The sequence below is a fragment of the Bactrocera tryoni genome, unplaced genomic scaffold (assembly GCF_016617805.1).
Source record: "Bactrocera tryoni isolate S06 unplaced genomic scaffold, CSIRO_BtryS06_freeze2 scaffold_11, whole genome shotgun sequence".
NCBI lineage: Eukaryota > Metazoa > Arthropoda > Insecta > Diptera > Tephritidae > Bactrocera > Bactrocera tryoni.
In genome coordinates, this window is record NW_024395824.1 from 20,718,574 (window position 1) to 20,736,946 (window position 18,373).

The 18,373-nt window shown below is 44.7% G+C and overlaps 1 protein-coding gene across 12 annotated transcripts in view; it reads right to left on the bottom strand.

Moving 5' to 3' along the window:
• The window catches only part of LOC120779675, a 61,827-nt gene that overhangs the window by 26,880 nt on the left and 16,574 nt on the right, over positions 1 to 18,373 (bottom strand). The window contains exon 1 of one of the 12 annotated variants that reach the window (XR_005705711.1): positions 14,754 to 14,788. The exons of the other annotated variants lie outside the window; for them this stretch is intronic. The gene's annotated coding sequence lies outside the window, so the exon portion shown is untranslated. Of the gene's footprint in view, positions 1 to 14,753; positions 14,789 to 18,373 lie in introns of those variants that run through there. 12 annotated transcript variants of the gene reach the window in all.

Sequence of the window (18,373 nt, forward strand, 5' to 3'; positions counted from 1 at the left end):
GGGTCGAAAAGTACTTTGCTGTGAACCAGTTGTTTTACAAAAACAAACAAGACAAAAAATTAAGAAATGGAGACACAAGAAAAGTAAGTAAGTTCGCAAATTTATTAAATATGGTGCATGTATATTAATTCAAAATGTGAACGAACAACTTTGGAGCAGTTGCAGCACACATACATACATATTTACAAATAAAATCTTGTCCAAATTATATTAACATAAATATGTATATTTCTTTTTACTCATACTCAATAGGAAGTAAAATATACAAAGACCGTAAGTTACATATTTATTGTAACCGGCAAATACTTATATTTATAATAACGCCTTTGGAATACTTCCTCCATTCTATTTAACTAACATAATTCCAAATTTCTTCAAAAAATTGAAACTAACTAACCAAACACACCTTTGTCTTCAGACATCACAAATTTGAGAGGTAATTTCTGCTTTTAAAACCACCTTAGCATACGGAAAACCACACAATAGCGAGGGTGGTGATTTAGAGCGGGTGCCGGATTCAAAGCACGGCAGAGGTTTTAGATGGGCCTCGAACCCGACCCAGGTGGTTAGTGTGCCCATTCCACACTGCCAATTGTACTGAGAGTGCCTAGCATTTTCAGTGCGCTGATCAACGCATTGATTTGATCCGCTGTGCTTTTGAGCGCCATCGGGTAAGGCTGTCATCAGCTGGTACCCACGTTAAACACACCGGACGTTACCCAGAGGATAATGCTCGAAAATTTTACGAAAAACTGCGGCGGCTATCAGAAGGTTTCAAGACCGGAGCATTCTCTTGTAGAACCCCCAAAGGTGATCCAGTGACCGCTGCCTAGAGCATTCTAAAATCATGGAGGAACTACTTATCCAGCCTGCTGAATGGCAGTGAAAGTATAACGCCAGGAGAAGGCGAACCCGATTACCCAATCGATGACGATGGAGCAGACGTTCCATTGCCCGGCCATGAAGAAGTTCGAATAGCAATTACCCGTCTGAAGAACAAAAAGGCGGCGGGGACCGACGGATTGCCGGCCGAGCTTTTAAACACGGCGGTGAAGAACTGATAAGGAGCATGCTCTGTCTAATCCACAAAAAGGGAGACTCCTCAGTCTGCGCCAACTACCGTGGGATAAGTCTCCTAAGCCCTGCATATAATGTTCTTTCGAGCGTATTGTGAGAAAGATTTAAGCCCTACGTCAACAAACTGATTGGAGCTTATCAGTGTAGCTTTGGACCTGACCAAGTATTTACCATGCGCCAAATCTTGGAAAAGACCCGTGAAAAGAGAATCGACACTCACTACCTCTTCGTCGATTTCAAAACTGCCTTTGACAGCACGAAAAGGAACTGCCTTTATGCCGCGTTGTCCGAATTTAGTATCCCCACAAAACTAATGCGGCTGTGTAAGCTGACGTTAAGCAACATCAAAAGCTCTGTCAAGATCCGGAAGGACCGCTCCGAGCCGTTCGATACCAAATGAGGTTTCAGACCTACTTCTGGAGAAAATAATTCGAGCTGCAGAACTCAATCGAGCAGGTACAATCTTTTATAATAGTGTACAGCTGCTGGCGTAAGCCGATGATATTGATACCATTGCCGCAACACCCGCGCCTTTAGTTCTACTTTCTCCATTCTAGATAAGGAAGCAAAGCAAATTTGTCTGGCAGTGAACGAGGGCAAGACGAAATATCTCCTATCGTCAAACAAACAGTCGTCCCACTCGCGACTAGGCTTTCATGTCACTGTTGATAGTCATAACTTTGAAGTTTTAGATAATTTCGTGCACCTTGGAATGAGTATCAGCAACACCAACAATCCCAGAATGGAAATCCAACGCAGAATAACTCTTGCCACTAGGTGCTACTTCGGACTGAGTAGGCAATTGAGAAGTAGTCTTCTCTCGAAGAACAAAAAAAAAACTTACTATTCTCGTAAAAACAAAGGCTGACATCACCGCCGTCCAAGAAATGCGATGGACGGGACAAGGACAGAGACGAGTAGGTCCTTGTGACATTTACTACAGTGGCCATATAAAGGAGCGCAAGTTTGGTGTAGGATTCGTGGTGGGAGAGAGACTCAGTCGCCGAGTTCTATCATTCACTGCGGTGAATGAACGTCTAGCCACAATCCGCATCAAAGCGAGGTTCTTCAACATATCACTGATCTGCGCCAACGCCCCGACGGAAGAGAAGGACGATGTGACCAAAGATGCCTTTTATGAGTGCTTGGAGCGCGCTTATGAAGGCTGCCCCCGCCACGATGTCAAAATCGTGCTTGGCGACTTTAATGCCAGGGTGGGCAAAGAAGGTGTCTTTGGCACTACGGTCGGTAAATTCGGCCTCCACGACGAAACATCCCCTAATGGGTTATCTGTAGTACTAGATTCCAGCATAAGAAGATTCATCAAGCTACCTGGCTGCTTCCGGATCGAAAAACTAGCATCCAGATCGATCATGTTGTGATAGACGGAAGACACGTCTCCAGTGTTTTAGATGTGCGTGCGCTCCGAGGTCCTAACATCGACTCGGACCACTATCTTGTTGCAGCTAAGATTCGCACCCGCCGCTGTGCAGCAAAAAACGCGCGCCACCAAACACAAGGAAGGTTCGACGTCGAGAAGCTGCAATCACAAAAGACAGCCGAACGATCTTCTACTCGGCTTGCACTCCTGCTCTCTGAGAGCACTCGTCAACAACTCGGTATAAGGGAACTGTGGGACGGAATTTCAAACTCCTTACGTGCAGCTGCAACCGAAACCATTGGTTTTCGGAAAGTGCAAAAGGTCAGCTGGTACGACGAGGAGTGCCGTGTCGCAGCGGAGAGAAAACAGGCTGCCTACCTCGCAACGTTACGATCGACCACTACACGTGCGGGATGGGATAGATACCGAGAGTTGAAGAGGGAAGCGAGACGCATTTGTAGACAGAAGAAGAAAGAGGCTGAAATGCGTGAGTACGAAGAGCTTGATAAGCTGGCCGACAGGGGTAATGCTCGAAAATTCTACGAAAAAATGCGGCGACTTACGGAAGGTTTCAAGACCGGAGCGTACTCTTGTAGAACCCCCAAAGGTGATCTAGTCACTGATGCCCAGAGCATACTTAAATTATGGAGGGAACACTTCTCCAGCCTGCTAAATGGCAGTGAACGGACAACACCAGGAGAAGGAGAACCCGATTCCCCAATCGATGACGATGGAGCAGACGTTCCATTACCCGACCATGAAGAAGTTCGAATAGCAATTGCCCGCCTGAAGAACAACAAAGCGGCAGGGGCCGACGGATTGCCGGCCGAGCTATTCAAACATGTGGCGGCGAAGAACTGATAAGGTGCATGCATCAGCTTCTTTGTAAAATATGGTCGGACGAAAGCATGCCCAACGATTGGAATTTAAGTGTGCTATGCCCAATCCATAAAAAAAGGAGACCCCACAATCTGCGCCAACTACCGTGGGATTAGCCTCTTCAACATCGCATATAAGGTTCTATCGAGCGTATTGTGTGAAAGATTAAAGCCCACCGTCAACAAACTGATTGGACCTTATCAGTGTGGCTTTAGACCTGGCAAATCAACAACCGACCAGATATTCGCCATGCGCCAAATCTTGGAAAAGGCCCGTGAAAGGAGAATCGACACACAGCACCTCTTCGTCGATTTCAAAGCTGCTTTCGACAGCACGAAAAGGAGCGCCTTTATGCCGCGATGTCTGAATTTGGTATCCCCGCAAAACTAATACGGCTGTGTAAACTGACGTTGAACAACACGAAAAGCTCCGTCAGGATCGGGAAGCACGTCTCCGAGCCGTTCGATACCAAACGAGGTTTCAGACAAGGCGACTCCCTATCGTGCGACTTCTTCAACCTGCTCCTGGAGAAAATAGTTCGAGCTGCAGAACTAAACAGAAAAGGTACCATCTTCTATAAGAGTGTACAGCTGCTGGCGTATGCCGATGATATTGATATCATCGGCCTCAACACCGCGCCGTTAGTTCTGCTTTCTCCAGGAGCTGGACAAGGAAGCACAGAAAATGGGTCTGGCAGTGAACGAGGGCAAGACGAAATATCTCCCGTCATCAAACAAACAGTCGTCGCATTCGCGACTTGGCACTCACGTCACTGTTGACAGTCATAACTTTGAAGTCGTAGATAATTTCGTCTATCTTGGAACCAGCGTAAACACCACCAACAATGTCAGCCTAGAAATCCAACGCAGGATAACTCTTGCCAACAGGTGCTACTTTGGACTGAGTAGGCAATTGAGAAGCAAAGTCCTCTCTCGACAAACAAAACCCAAACTCTATAAGTCACTCATAATTCCCGTCCTGCTGTATGGTGCAGAGTCTTGGACGATGTCAACAACGGATGAGTCGACGTTGCGAGTTTTCGAGGTGGTCTGATAAATATCATAACCTGGCGACCTATGCTAACTCTCGCATCAGACCACCTGCCCATAATTATCTCGATCGAGAAACCTCCCGATTTCGTTTCTGTGGACAACCGTACCTTCATTAACTTTAATAAAGCTAACTGGGTCGGCTTCACAGAATTTACCGAAAACACCTTTAACGCTCTACACATTCCTACGGACGTATGCGTTGGCGAACGTCGATTCCGCAAGGTGATCGCAGCAGCTACCGCTCGCTTCATCCCGGCTGGAAAAATAGCGGAAATCCGCCCTAATTTCCCAACCGAAGCAGCCGTTTTAGCTAATGAGCGCGACACCTTACGCCATGCCGATCCCGGGGATCCCCGAACAAGGGATCTCAATTTGGAGATTCGGCGTATGGTAAAGCAACATAATCGGACGAAATGGATAGAGCACCTGAAGTCCTGCAACTTCTCTACCGGTGTGAGTAAGCTTTGGGCTACTGTCAAAGCTTTGTCTAACCCGAAGAAACACGACGACCGAGTTGAGTTTCAACTGGCAGTTTACACTGCACCCTTCGGTAGACAAAGTCAAGAGATGTGTTTACCGACGTCTGCGCAAAATGCCAAACGACTGCGCGCCACTAACTTTTCAACAAAGCAAAATCTTCCAAATCCATTGGCCCTGATGGAATCAACACGCTAATGCTAAAGCATCTAGGCTCGACGGGAGTAGGCTACCCGATGTGTGGAAAGTCGGAAGAGTGGTCCCACTACTGAAACCTGGGAAACCCGCCAACAAAGGGGAATCTTATCGACGGATAACTCTCCTCTCCCCAGTAGTGAAGACACTTGAGGCCTTGCTACTCCCGACCTTCACTCACCACCTGAGCTTAGCCAGCCACCAGCATGGATTCCGAAAAGTGCACAGCACCACCACAGCACCTAGCGTCATAAACGCCCAGATAGTTCGTGGCCTCAACCAGAAACCACCCTGCGAAAGAACGATCGTCATAGTGTTGGACCTGTCAAAAGCTTTTGACACGGTCAACCACACAACGCTACTGCAGGACATGGAAAAAACTACGCTCCCTCCAGGGCTAAAGAGGTGGACCATGAACCATCTGAACGGTCGTCAGTCATCCGTACTATTTCGAGGCGAAACATCTAAATTGAGAAGAATTAAACAGGGGGTTCCGCAGGGTGGTGTTCTCTCCCCGCTACTGTTTAATTTTTACATCTCGAAACTCCCGCAGCCACCAGAGGGGGTTCCATAACCTCGTACGCAGATGATTGTACGATATTGACGTCAGGCAATGGAATCGATGGCATGTGTTTGAAGGTAAACAGCTACGAAATCCCATTCAACAAATCCACAGCGACCATTTGTACGAACTGGACGAAGGAGTATAGACTTGAGCTTAATATTGAAGTCGATCGCGTGAAAATTCCGACTGTAAATAATCCTAAGATTTTAGGTGTAACTTTCGATAGTCTATGCTCCTTCACTCCCCATACGACCGCGATTATCGCCAAGGTACAGAGCCGCAACAAAATCCTCAAGTCGCTAGCCCGCAGCACATGGTGAAAAGACTAAGAAACGTTGTTGGCAACATACAAGGCAATCGGCCGGCCGGTCCTCAACTACGCAACACCTACATATATGGTCGCCTGGGTGCAGTGATATGCAGATGAGGAAACTCCAGACTTGCCAGAATACTGCACTCCGGACCACGACGGGATGCCTTTTGATGTCTCCTATGAAACACCTACACAGAGAGACGCTTATGCTCCCGGTTAAGGAGCATAATAAACTCCTCTCCAGGCAGTTCCTGCTGGGATGTTTTCGTAGAAATCATCCTTGCAGTCATCTGCTTGGAGCGGAAAAGCCTCTTAGGAGCATCAAAAGGTCCTTCCTTGACTACGTCGACGACGTCGTACAGTACGCCGACCGACTGACATTCGACAGGTACTGACCGCCATTCACAGTGGAGCCATTAACACCTTCACCGACTCCCTTTCCGTGAATGGCGTTCTTGGAGTCAAACCACCACCCATCGCAGACAAAGAGCTCGAGTTGCTGCGAGAAACGCGAGTGACCCCAGCGCAGCTTCGTTCTGGATATTGTAGCAGGTTAAACTCTTACCTATCCAGAATTGACCCAGACATACCCATTGTATGTCCTGCATGCAACGAGTCTCCGCATAACACTGACCACCTCTTTGCATGCCCTACCAACCCCACTCATCTAACACTCTTTTCCCTTTGGTCCGACCCCGTCGAAACAGCACGTTTCCTGGGCCTCCCGTTAGTCGACGTGATGACAACACAGATAACCCTTACCATCTTAACGGGGATTGATAAACCGTTAAAACAACAAGATATACGGCGACATTGACATAGTTCAGCGTATTAAAAGACAGCGGCTGCGCTGGCTAGGTCATGTTGTTCGAATGGATGAAAACACTTCAGCTCTGAATGTATTCGACGCAGTACCCGCCGGGGGAAGCAGAGGAAGAGGAAGACCTCCACTCCGTTGGAAGGACCATGTGGAGAAGGAATATCCAATTGGTGCCACTTAGCGAAAAGAAGAAACGACTGGCGCGCTGTTGTTAACTCGGCTATAAACGCGTAAGCGGTGTCTATGCCAGTAAAGAAGAAGAAAAAGGCGAGTATGTGTGACTTCATTTTTTTATCCTGAGAACCGCCTCTATCTGTCCATACCATCAGATCCCCAGAAATGGTAATCGTGATCCTTTCTGCATCTGATCCTTTGGGCGCGCTTCAAAAATCTAATCCTGGTCATACGTTTAGTTTTCAAAATATGTGAAGTGAACCAAAAAAACTTGTAGATATATTTTGACTTTGGAGTTACTTTTCCAGCACTGCACTGCTCAGACAGGATGTCGGGCGCCGCATGCGTGCGGCAACCAAGAGCTACCACCTCCTAATCCAGGGTGTTATGCGACTCCCGTGCCCATTGGGTGATTTGCAGCCAGGAGGTGAATTCGACACTATTTTAACGGAGCCTTTCCAAACCCGGGCCGAATTAGGAAGAAACGGTGGGCTTACCAGGTCATGGGGCTCCGGCACGGCGGACCTTTGAGTTCCCCTTTACTTATATAGACCCGACCGCTCACCTCGTTGAGCCACGGTTCACACGAAACAGATGGACGACGACACAAAAACTAAAAATACAACCAAAACTAGGCAAAAATCATTGCAGATGACAAAGGACAACGGTAATAAAAACGGAAACAACAGCGGTACTTATGCAAGCAAGGATGCTAAACGCAAGTTTAGTTTTCTGGATGTCCTATCACCAGAGGAGCGGGCCAGAGACGATGAAGACGACATGCCCTCATGCAGCGGTGCTCAGCAGACGACATCCATTGCAAATAACGCAGCGAACACTAGCGCAACTCCCCAAAGCAGGACCAACTGCTCGGACTCAGGGGAACGAACTTGCGCATCAGGAGGTACGGGCAGAAGAAGAGGCGCAGGGGAAGACGGCCCCCTCCCCAACCAACAGATCGTCCGGGTGGCCGGGGCTGAGGAGCTCACCACTCTGCAAGACCTTCTCATGGAAGAGGTGTACAGGGAGTGTAAGGCCTGGTAGCCTTCCATGAGGTGTTCTTCAAGGGCAGGACTATGCAGGTCGATTGCAAGGATGAGGAAAGTGCTAGCTGGCTACGGAAGATAGCTCCCAAGCTTGTGGGCTGGGAAGGACAATCCGATCACGCACTGTACGACGGTAGTCCTCCGCAGATGTGCGGGACAACCCTGCGAGTTTGCTTTGGTGCGTCAGATATCAAAAAAGAGGAATTAATATCTCGGCCTGGCAAGTGGTCGATAGCAAAGTGGAGGGTTCCGGATGGAGGTTGAACTTGTGTGTGAACGACGAGTCCTACACATTCATCCGGATGGAGGGCTTCCGTCTGAGTTATCAGTTTAGCACGGTAATCATGAGACCCTAAAAGCCGGAGGCTACCGAAAAGAACGGTACAGACAAGAAGATGCAGGTAGACGAGGACGCCACTCCTACCAGCACCAAAATGGCGGAGCAGGTTGCAACTGCGGAGGCCACATTAGAAGTCCCAGCGGTGGATCCCACCGTTGAAGAGGAGGTGCTACTCTCTACGCAAGAGCTCCAGATGGACTTAAGGACCTCAATGGTAATGCGAGGGACGAGCCAGATTAGGATCAGTACCATGGGTCCACAGAAGAGATGTCAGGGGCCCCAACTTGGACAACAACAAGGTAATCTGGGATCTCTTCAGTGGGAGACCCCGAACTTGTATAGTAGTTAGGAGGAATATTGATAACTTGTATATTTCAGAATTCCTAACACAGGACCTGATCGCTGTGCAGGCCGGTCACAGCGAAGGTGCGGCCTTCGTTCTGGCAGCGGCCTATTTTCCAGGAGGCACGCATGCTGAGACCCCCGAAGCTGTGCAGGGCCTGGTAAATTACTGCAGGAGGAACAAACTGCCCCTGGTACTGGGGTGTGGTGCGAACTCTCACCACACTGAATGGGGTAATACTGACTGCAATGCACGAGGTGAGTCTCTCCTTGAATTTATTATTAGTAATAATCTAAGTATTGAGAATGCAGCGTGCGAAACTAGAAACAGGAGGGAAGTGCTGGACATCACCCTGAGTAACGAATTCATTTCGGGGGTGGTCTCACAGTGGAGGGTGTCGTCAGAACCTTCATTGTCAGATCAAAGGATCTTGAGATTCGGGCTAGAGGTGGTCACGCAAATCCCCCCCAAACGTATTGCCAAAAACACAAATTGAGCCACATATCGGGATACGTTAGAGCTAAATCTTAAGCCTGGTCGAGACCAACGGTCTGATACACTTAGTCGAGACCAATGGTGCTTGGCTAGGACAAGTGGTGTTTACATACATTTGTATGGAAATACGTGTTGTATTTACGCTCATGTATGTGCAACATACATTTTTGAAATTTCTTACCTTTCGATTTTGTTGAAATCAAATTGACTGCCTTGTTCACGCTTGAGAAAAATTACATTTTTTCTTAACCTTTTAAAACGCTCTAGTGGCTAAAGTATTTGACCTAGGTGGGTCAAATAATTTGCACCGGTTAGGTAATTTAAAGAGCTTTAAGGAAATGTGTAATTCGCCCCCAAGGCCCCACCGGGGGCGTGGCAATAGGCGAAAACGTTTTCACCATGTCCCCCCTTTTGTTTCACTACAGTTGGGGGGGTATGGGGCCGGGGGGGATCAAAACCATTTTGCAAGTTAGTTCATCCCTACCAGGGCATTGGCAATTTTGAGAAAAATTACATTTCTCTTAACCTTTAAAACTCTCTAGCGGCTAAAGTATTTGACCTAGATAAACATACAAACCAATTTGGACATGTAACGAACATGAAAACAGATAAACCGTGCGAAGTGATAGAAACATACCAAAGTTCATATATTTTCATACCAAATATATGGGGTCTAGCCAAGCACCAATGCTGCACTAAGGTTTGTAATATTATAATATCCTTTTTTCGTCCTTTTCGATACGATATCCTTGAATTTTTTTTCTGAATTCTATAGACAACAAAATTCTAGGAAGCTACCTAGAAGCGCAAGTCGTTTGCTCCACTCTAAATATATTTAAATAACATTTAAAAACAAAATATGCCTGGCCAGACCCGAGGGTCTCGATGAGGGTTAAAGGGGAGAGGAAGTTAGTCAGAGGTACAACGGCCTTGGGACTGGAGAGCAGACAATCTGCTCTGAATCAGGCCGTCACAAGCGCGTATAACTGCAGCTGACCTCTAAAGACGATCACCAAAGGTGCAAGTGCTAGTGGTCAAGAAAACTGTCGGTACTTAGATCAATGGTACGTAAGCTCTTCAATAAAGCGTACTAGGAACTGGGAGGAGTACAGAAGCAACGTAACTGTCTGTAATACGGAGATTAGGTCTGCAAAGCCGGAAAATTTTAGGAATTTCTGTGAAAACGTATCTTCAACATCGGAGGCAGCAAGACTGCACAAAGCTCTGGCTAATGGGAAGACGAAGAGAGCTCTAGCGATTAAAAAATGCGACGGTACTTATACGACCAGTGCAGAGGAGGCACTCTTGCGAGCGCATTTCCCGGAAACAATTGAGAAAGATTAGTGGCTACCTGTAGTAGAACGTAAGCCGTCTCACTTAGATTGGGTAGTCGCTAGGAAACTGTTTGCTGCGGACTCAGTCAGGTGGGCTACGGCCTCGGTCGCTAAATTCAAGTCCCCGGGGGCGGACGGCATCTTTCCAGCACTTCTGCAACAAGAACAGTAGGTTCTGCTGGGTTACCTTGTTCAGATGATGACAGCCTGGCGCTGGCGTATATCCCTGAACCATGGAGGACAAAGATGATCTTTATACCGAAAGTCGGAAGGAAGGACTACTCACTGACTAAATCCTTTTGACGGTTTAGTCTAACTTCCTTCCTACTAAAGAGTATGGAAAAGATCGTGGACCATAAATTAAGGTACGAGGCGCAGGTCTTTGCCTGGCCTCAGGAACCTAACACTCGGGGCAGAGAGATAGAGATGACCAATATGGTGAAAAACCTGGGTCTCACGCTATATTCCAAGTTGCGGTGGAAGCAGCATGTTGACCTGACCATTGTCAAAGCCACGAAAGCACTGATGGTGTGCAATCGGCCTGAGGGTGTCAACCAAGGATTATCAGATGGTTGTACACCATGGCAGTGCGAACAATTATCACTTATGGAGCGGTGGCTTGGGCTCTGAAAGCAGCACAGACGTCGGTAGGACTTCAACTATCGAAGCTGCAAAGACTCGCCTGCGACTGCATGTCGGGAGCTATGCACACATGTCCCACGGCGGCACTTGAAGTCTTGCTGGAATTCACCCGCTGCACCTAGTAATTGGTGAAGTCGCCAAACACTTCTTCTTCTTAATTGGCGTAGAAACCGCTTAAGCGATTATAGCCGAGTTAACAACAGCGCGCCAGTCGTTTCTTCTTTTCGCTACGTGGCGCCAATTGGATATTCCAAGCGAAGCCAGGTCCTTCTCCACTTGGTCCTTCCAACGGAGTGGAGGTCTTCCTCTTCCTCTGCTTCCCCCGGCGGGTACTGCGTCGAATACTTTCAGAGCTGGAGTGTTTTCGTCCATCCGGACAACATGACCTAGCCAGCGTAGCCGCTGTCTTTTAATTCGCTGAACTGTGTCGATGTCGTCGTATATCTCGTATAGCTCATCGTTCCATCGAATGCGGTATTCACCGTGGCTAACGCGCAAAGGACCATAAATCTTTCGCAGAACTTTTCTCTCGAAAACTCGCAACGTCGACTCATCCGTTGTTGACATCGTCCAAGACTCTGCACCATACAGCAGGACGGGAATTATGAGTGACTTATAGAGTTTGGTTTTTGTTTGTCGAGAGAGAACTTTGCTTCTCAATTGCCTACTCAGTCCAAAGTAGCACCTGTTGGCAAGAGTTATCCTGCGTTGGATTTCTAGGCTGACATTGTTGGTGGTGTTTACGCTGGTTCCAAGATAGACGAAATTATCTACGACTTCAAAGTTATGACTGTCAACAGTGACGTGAGTGCCAAGTCGCGTATGCGACGACTGTTTGTTTGATGACAGGAGATATTTCGTCTTGCCCTCGTTCACTGCCAGACCCATTTTCTGTGCTTCCTTGTCCAGCCTGGAGAAAGCAGAACTAACGGCGCGGGTGTTGAGGCCGAGGATATCAATATCATCGGCATATGCCAGTAGCTGTACACTCTTATAGAAGATGGTACCTTCTCTATTTAGTTCTGCGGCTCGAATTATTTTCTCCAAAAGCAGGTTGAAAAAGTCGCACGATAGGGAATCGCCTTGTCTGAAACCTCGTTTGGTATCGAACGGCTCGGAGAGGTGCTTCCCGATCCTGACGGAGCTTTTGGTGTTACTCAACGTCAGTTTTCACAGCCGTATTAGTTTTGCGGGGATACCAAATTCAGACATCGCGGCATAAAGGCAGCTCCTTTTCGTGCTGTCGAAAGCAGCTTTGAAATCGACAAAGAGGTGGTGTGTGTCGATTCTCCTTTCACGGGTTTTTTCCAAGATTTGGCGCATGGTGAATATCTGGTCGGTTGTTGATTTGCCAGGTCTAAAGCCACACTGATAAGGTCCAATCAGTTTGTTGACGGTGGGCTTTAATCTTTCACACAATACGCTCGATAGAACCTTATATGCGATGTTGAGGAGGCTAATCCCACGGTAGTTGGCGCAGATTGTGGGGTCTCCTTTTTTATGGATTGGGCATAGCACACTTAAATTCCAATCGTTGGGCATGCTCTCGTCCGACCATATTTTACAAAGAAGCTGATGCATGCACCTTATCAGTTCTTCGCCGCCGTGTTTGAATAAAGCTCGGCCGGCAATCCGTCGGCCCCTGCCGCTTTGTTGTTCTTCAGGCGGGCAATTGCTATTCGAACTTCTTCATGGTCGGGTAATGGAACGTCTGCTCCATCGTCATCGATTGGGGAATCGGGTTCTCCTTCTCCTGGTGTTGTGCGTTCACTGCCATTCAGCAGGCTGGAGAAGTGTTCCCTCCATAATTTAAGTATGCTCTGGGCATCAGTGACTAGATCACCTTTGGGGGTTCTACAAGAGTACGCTCCGGTATTGAAACCTTCCGTAAGTCGCCGCATTTTTTCGTAGAATTTTCGAGCATTACCCCTGTCGGCCAACTTATCAAGCTTTTCGTACTCACGCATTTCAGCCTCTTTCTTCTTCTGTCTACAAATGCGTCTCGCTTCCCTCTTCAACTCTCGGTATCTATCCCATCCCGCACGTGCAGTGGTCGATCGTAACGTTGCGAGGTAGGCAGCCTGTTTTCTCTCCGCTGCGACACGGCACTCCTCGTCGTACCAGCTATTCTTTTGCACTTTCCGAAAACCAATGGTTTCGGTTGCAGCTGCTACGCGCAGGAGTTTGAAATTCCGTCCCATACACTCTGCTCCAAATGACAGCAGAGGGGTTTGGCAAAGGTAAGGTAATCTCTTCCCAATGTATGGAAGAGCTAAGTGGCGTCATATCACTGGCTATTCACGGATTACCAAAAAGGTAAATGTCACCAGGAAGTTTAAGATTACCCTCAGCAGTAACGCCGAATGGAGTGACTCCGCTCTCGAGCTACTACTTAGGGACAATACTATCAGGTGGTACACCGACGACTCGAAAACGTCGGAGAAAATTAGCGCAGGGGACGCAGGACCACGCGCAAAACTCTCCATACCTATGAGTATGTTTCCGAGCATATTCCAAGCAGAGGTATTTGCTATAAGTCGGTTCGTAGAGTTAAGCCTCCAACGCAACTATCGCAATAAATGTATAGCTATACTAAGCGATAGCCAAGGGGCACTCAAATCTTATATCTTCATACGAGTTAAAATCACAATTGGTGCAGGAATGTATAGAACGACTCACTCAGGTGCCAGGTCACAAAGATATAGCCGGGAATGTACTGGCTGATGAGCTTGCTCGCTCTACAGCATAAAGGAGCTGCTCAGTAATGATGAAGCAGTAGGTAGGTAGAGGCATTGGCAACAAATGGTTACAAACTCAAAAGGATTAAATATGAAATCAATCAATCTCTCAATCACACATCAAAAACCTTTGGGCTCAGCTAAACATATTGGTAAAGAATGGCGAGGTTTCTATAAAAAAAAAAAAAATTATTTGTATATATTAACGGTATACCGAAATTAGTTGTCACCATTTTTCGACCGCTAAAGAAACTGGAAACTCAAACGGTCATACAAATTTTTTACCAGAACGTGAGGGGACTACGCACCAAGCTCGTCAGTTTTTTGTTGCCTTATGCAACACAGAATCATGGCTTCACCCAGAGATCTATGATGGGGAAGTAATAGACGACTTGTGTAACATCTTCAAGAAGAAGTAGTTCCACAATTAATAACGTACGAGGATGAGGCGGGTATTCCCATTTTCGATGATAATATCGAACAAACCTATATTAAAATCAAACTCTGATATCATCGTACGATGCATCTACTTTTCACCTAGATCATCACTTGACGCCTACCAGACACTCAAAGACACGCTCCAATACTTAAAAGAACAAGAAAAAACGTTAACTTCGGCTGCACCGAAGCTAATATACCCTTCACAGGTTCAATTCTTTTAGTAACTATGTGTTTAAGTAAATCTAAAGACGTAACCGGTCAGTGGTTTTCATCCAAAGGAATACATTTCACTAGTTCTTTTAGTCAGGTTGTTTGCTAGAAACATTAAGGTTATTTAATAGAGAAAAGGGATGTTTTAGACGTTTATGGTTATTTAAAATTTCAAGAAGATTTATTATTAACATAAACTTTATGGAAAAATTTCGGAGATTATATTGTTACCTTAAGCAGTAGTCCATGTCAAATTTCGTGAAGATACCACGTCAAATGCGAAAGTTTTCCATACAAGCCCTTGATTCCGTTCGTTCGGTTTGTATGGCAGCTATATGCTATAGTTAACCGATCTTAATAATTTCTACGGATATTACATTGTTGCTTTAGAAAAAAATCTATACAAAATTTCGTCAATATATCTTGGGGCCTATTCTGTAACTCGATTCGAAAATGTATTCTATTCGAAATTCGGATCTACTTTATCATTATGCGAAAGTAGTACCACCCTGTGCCAGCAAAAATACGTACAATATTCGTTTTTGCTTTCTACAACTCAAAAGCTAACGAACATTTTATTCGAAAATTGGCTTGAAAATCCGAAAATCGAGTTACAGAATATAAAAAATCCGAATTCGAGTAAATTGATTTTCGAATCGAGTTACAGAATAGGCCCCCTTGTCAAATGCAAAAGGTTTCCATACCAGGACTAGATTCCGATCGTTCAGTTTGTATAGCAGCTACATGATATAGTAAGCCGATCTAAACGATTTCTTCGTATATTACATTATTATCTTAGAAAATAACCTGTGCCAACTTTTGTGAAGATAGATTGTCAAATGTGAAAGTTTTCCATACAAGAACTTGATTCCGATCGTTCAGTTTGTATGGCAGCTATAAGTTATAGTGGTTCGATATCGACAGTTCCACCAAATCAGCAGCTTGTTGAAGAGAAAATGACGTTTGCAAAATTTCAAAAAGATATCTTAAAAACTGAGGGACTAGTTCGAATATATAAAGACAGACGGACATGGCTAAATCGACTCAGGTCAACATACTGATCATTTATATATATAGTTTATAGGGTCTCCGACGCTTTCTTCTGGGTGTTACAAATTTTGTGGCAAACTTAATATACCCTGTTCAGGGTATAAAAATACAAAGACACCAATATCCTTATCATTGGTGATTTCAACCTTCGAAACAGCTCAACTCCAATTGACTGTAAGAACCTTCTATATGAAGGATTCTCTTTAAAGGAATGCCGACAATTTAATACTGTTCAAATCGACAACAATATTCTTCTATAATATTCTTCTTTTTGTAACCTGGCAATTTAATACAGGTCACTCGGGCGATTGCCACAATAGACTCACACCATCCTGCCCTTGACATCACCATTGAGCTCCAGCGGACCTCAAGCCAGTAATGCTGAATATGGCAACCTAAATGCCTTTTATCTAAACGTCGATTGATCTAACCTGCACTCATTACCTTTCCTAGACAGCAAAATCAGAGTCTTTTATAACATTATTCAAAAAGGTATCTTAATTTGTGTTCCAGTTCGTACGCTAGTCACTTTACTTACTGATTCACTACCGAATTAAAACATTACTTAAGAAGAAAGCGCCATTCACTTTCCTAGACAGCAAAATCAGTCTTTTATAACATTATTCAAAAAGGTATCTTAATTTATGCTCGTCGTAGGAAATCGGACGGCAGACTATGGAATTGAGATTCGAAATGAGCTTGCACCGATTGCTACCATTAACGAGTTTGATGGTAGCACCAACGACGTCTACAAAACACTGTTGTCTCTAAATACGAAGAAGGGCGCTGGTCTGAAGGGCTTGCCAAATATCTTTTCCAAAAATTGGACTACCAGCCTCAGTGAACATCTCGTAGACATATTCAGTTTCTCACTCCGAAATGGCACATTCCCAACTGCTTGAGAATCTTCCTGTGCCTGTACTATTCAGAAGCCCCAAGGTCTAATGCTTCTAACTATAGGGCAATTTGTATACAATCCGCTCGGGCTTAACTCTTTGAAAATATAGTTTGTCATCAAACCATGTCGTTGGCGGGACATCCACTACTTTCAATTTATTAATTTATGTAAATTATCTACTCGAAGCTCTAAATAACGATGAGACTGTTCACATAGTCTACACGGACTTCGGCAAAACATTTGATAAGGTAGACCCATAGTATTCTTCTAAATAAACTAAGCAGATACGGCATTCGAGGTAACGCACTGAGATGGATCCACTCATTTCTTATTGGAAGGAAATTTCAAGTAAAAATTGATGGGCATCTATCTACCAAGAATGATGTGACTTTCAGTCTGAACATCTACTTTATGCAGACCAGGAAGGATTTCAAGAATCTCAATTCATTACTACACCTTTTTACATTTCTGGTTCTTTCAATCTTGGAATACGGTACCGAAATTTAATCTGCTTTTGCAGACACCGCAATAAAACATATCGATAAATACAAATGAAACTCGAAAAGAGCTACCTTTATGACTTTTCTAGAGGGCATAGTTCAATAAATGACATCTACGACTATTTCAACACAACAGTCGTTTCTAAATGGACTTCTGCATTGGATTCCCTTATTCCAGGAATCATCGTATATTTCTATACCCCTAGTTTAATGATATTTTTAAATTAAAGATGCATTTAATTGCTGATCCTACTTCTTATAAACATGTTTTGTAATGTCGATTGGAGTCTATATATTTAAATAAATGAATAATTATAGCCGGCGGAAACTTACAGTTTACGTTTAATTAATTAAGGATTCGGTAAAAGTTTAGAATAGCTTAAAAAAAATAACCTAGATCGGCTTGATTGAGGATTTCCTCCGGTAAATTTTCTTGTGCTAGTATGCAGCTCTAAAGAAATCTAGTACTAATGTTTAATACATTTTTTCAATAAAATTCGTATTTGGCAATCATTATTATGAAGTATAGCTCATTTTGGAATGTTGTATAAAACTTACCAATCATCAACAACATTCCTTAAATCGCAATGAAAGTATTTTTGTTACTATACACATATATAAATACATATTACACAAAGTTTATTTTATTTGTTTATTCTCTTGCTCTTCTAATGTGGATTATTCACAATGCGCAACCAGCTGTCAAAATTACTTAAAGAAATAATGCATTTTTTTCATGAGCAATTACTTAAGAGCTGTATAAGATCCTTTATAGCCCTGACAGACGACAGCGCTAATATGCATTAGCGGGCTTAATTTACATTTACTTGCGCATTTGACCCATGTGTCAACAATCTGGCAACCTGTGTACAAAATAGCAATAGCCAAGGAGTGGCATCTGTACATGAAGAGAGTCGTCGAGTGGCGTCGGTTGCATACACACGTAACGAACAGCGAAATCTATTTTATTATGTATTTCTTTATTTTCTAAACTTTGTAAAACTAACTTTAAAAGATTAAATAAACTATTTGTATAATATTAATTACTGAAAAGAGGTCTCCTGACCAGCCTCAGAAGTGAGATTAAAATCTACGTGTACAAACGTAAAGTCGCAGTTGTGAAAAACAAAAAAAAAACGTATTTCTTAAATGCGTAGAAAATTCCAAAGTTGAGACTCCGCTGGCAGAGTTCTTGGAAATCGGGGCTCCGCTGAACATTCGTTGTGAAATTATTTGCCGTTAATTTAAAATTGTCTCGTTGCTTCTCACAAGTTCAGATTTCCTTTCGGTTCGTCGCTCTTCATTCAGCAGAATAAGCTGAACTACACTCGCTAAAAATTGAAGTGTGGTTATTTCACTCAAGCATGCACACATATCGTTGACGAAAAACAATACAACGATCG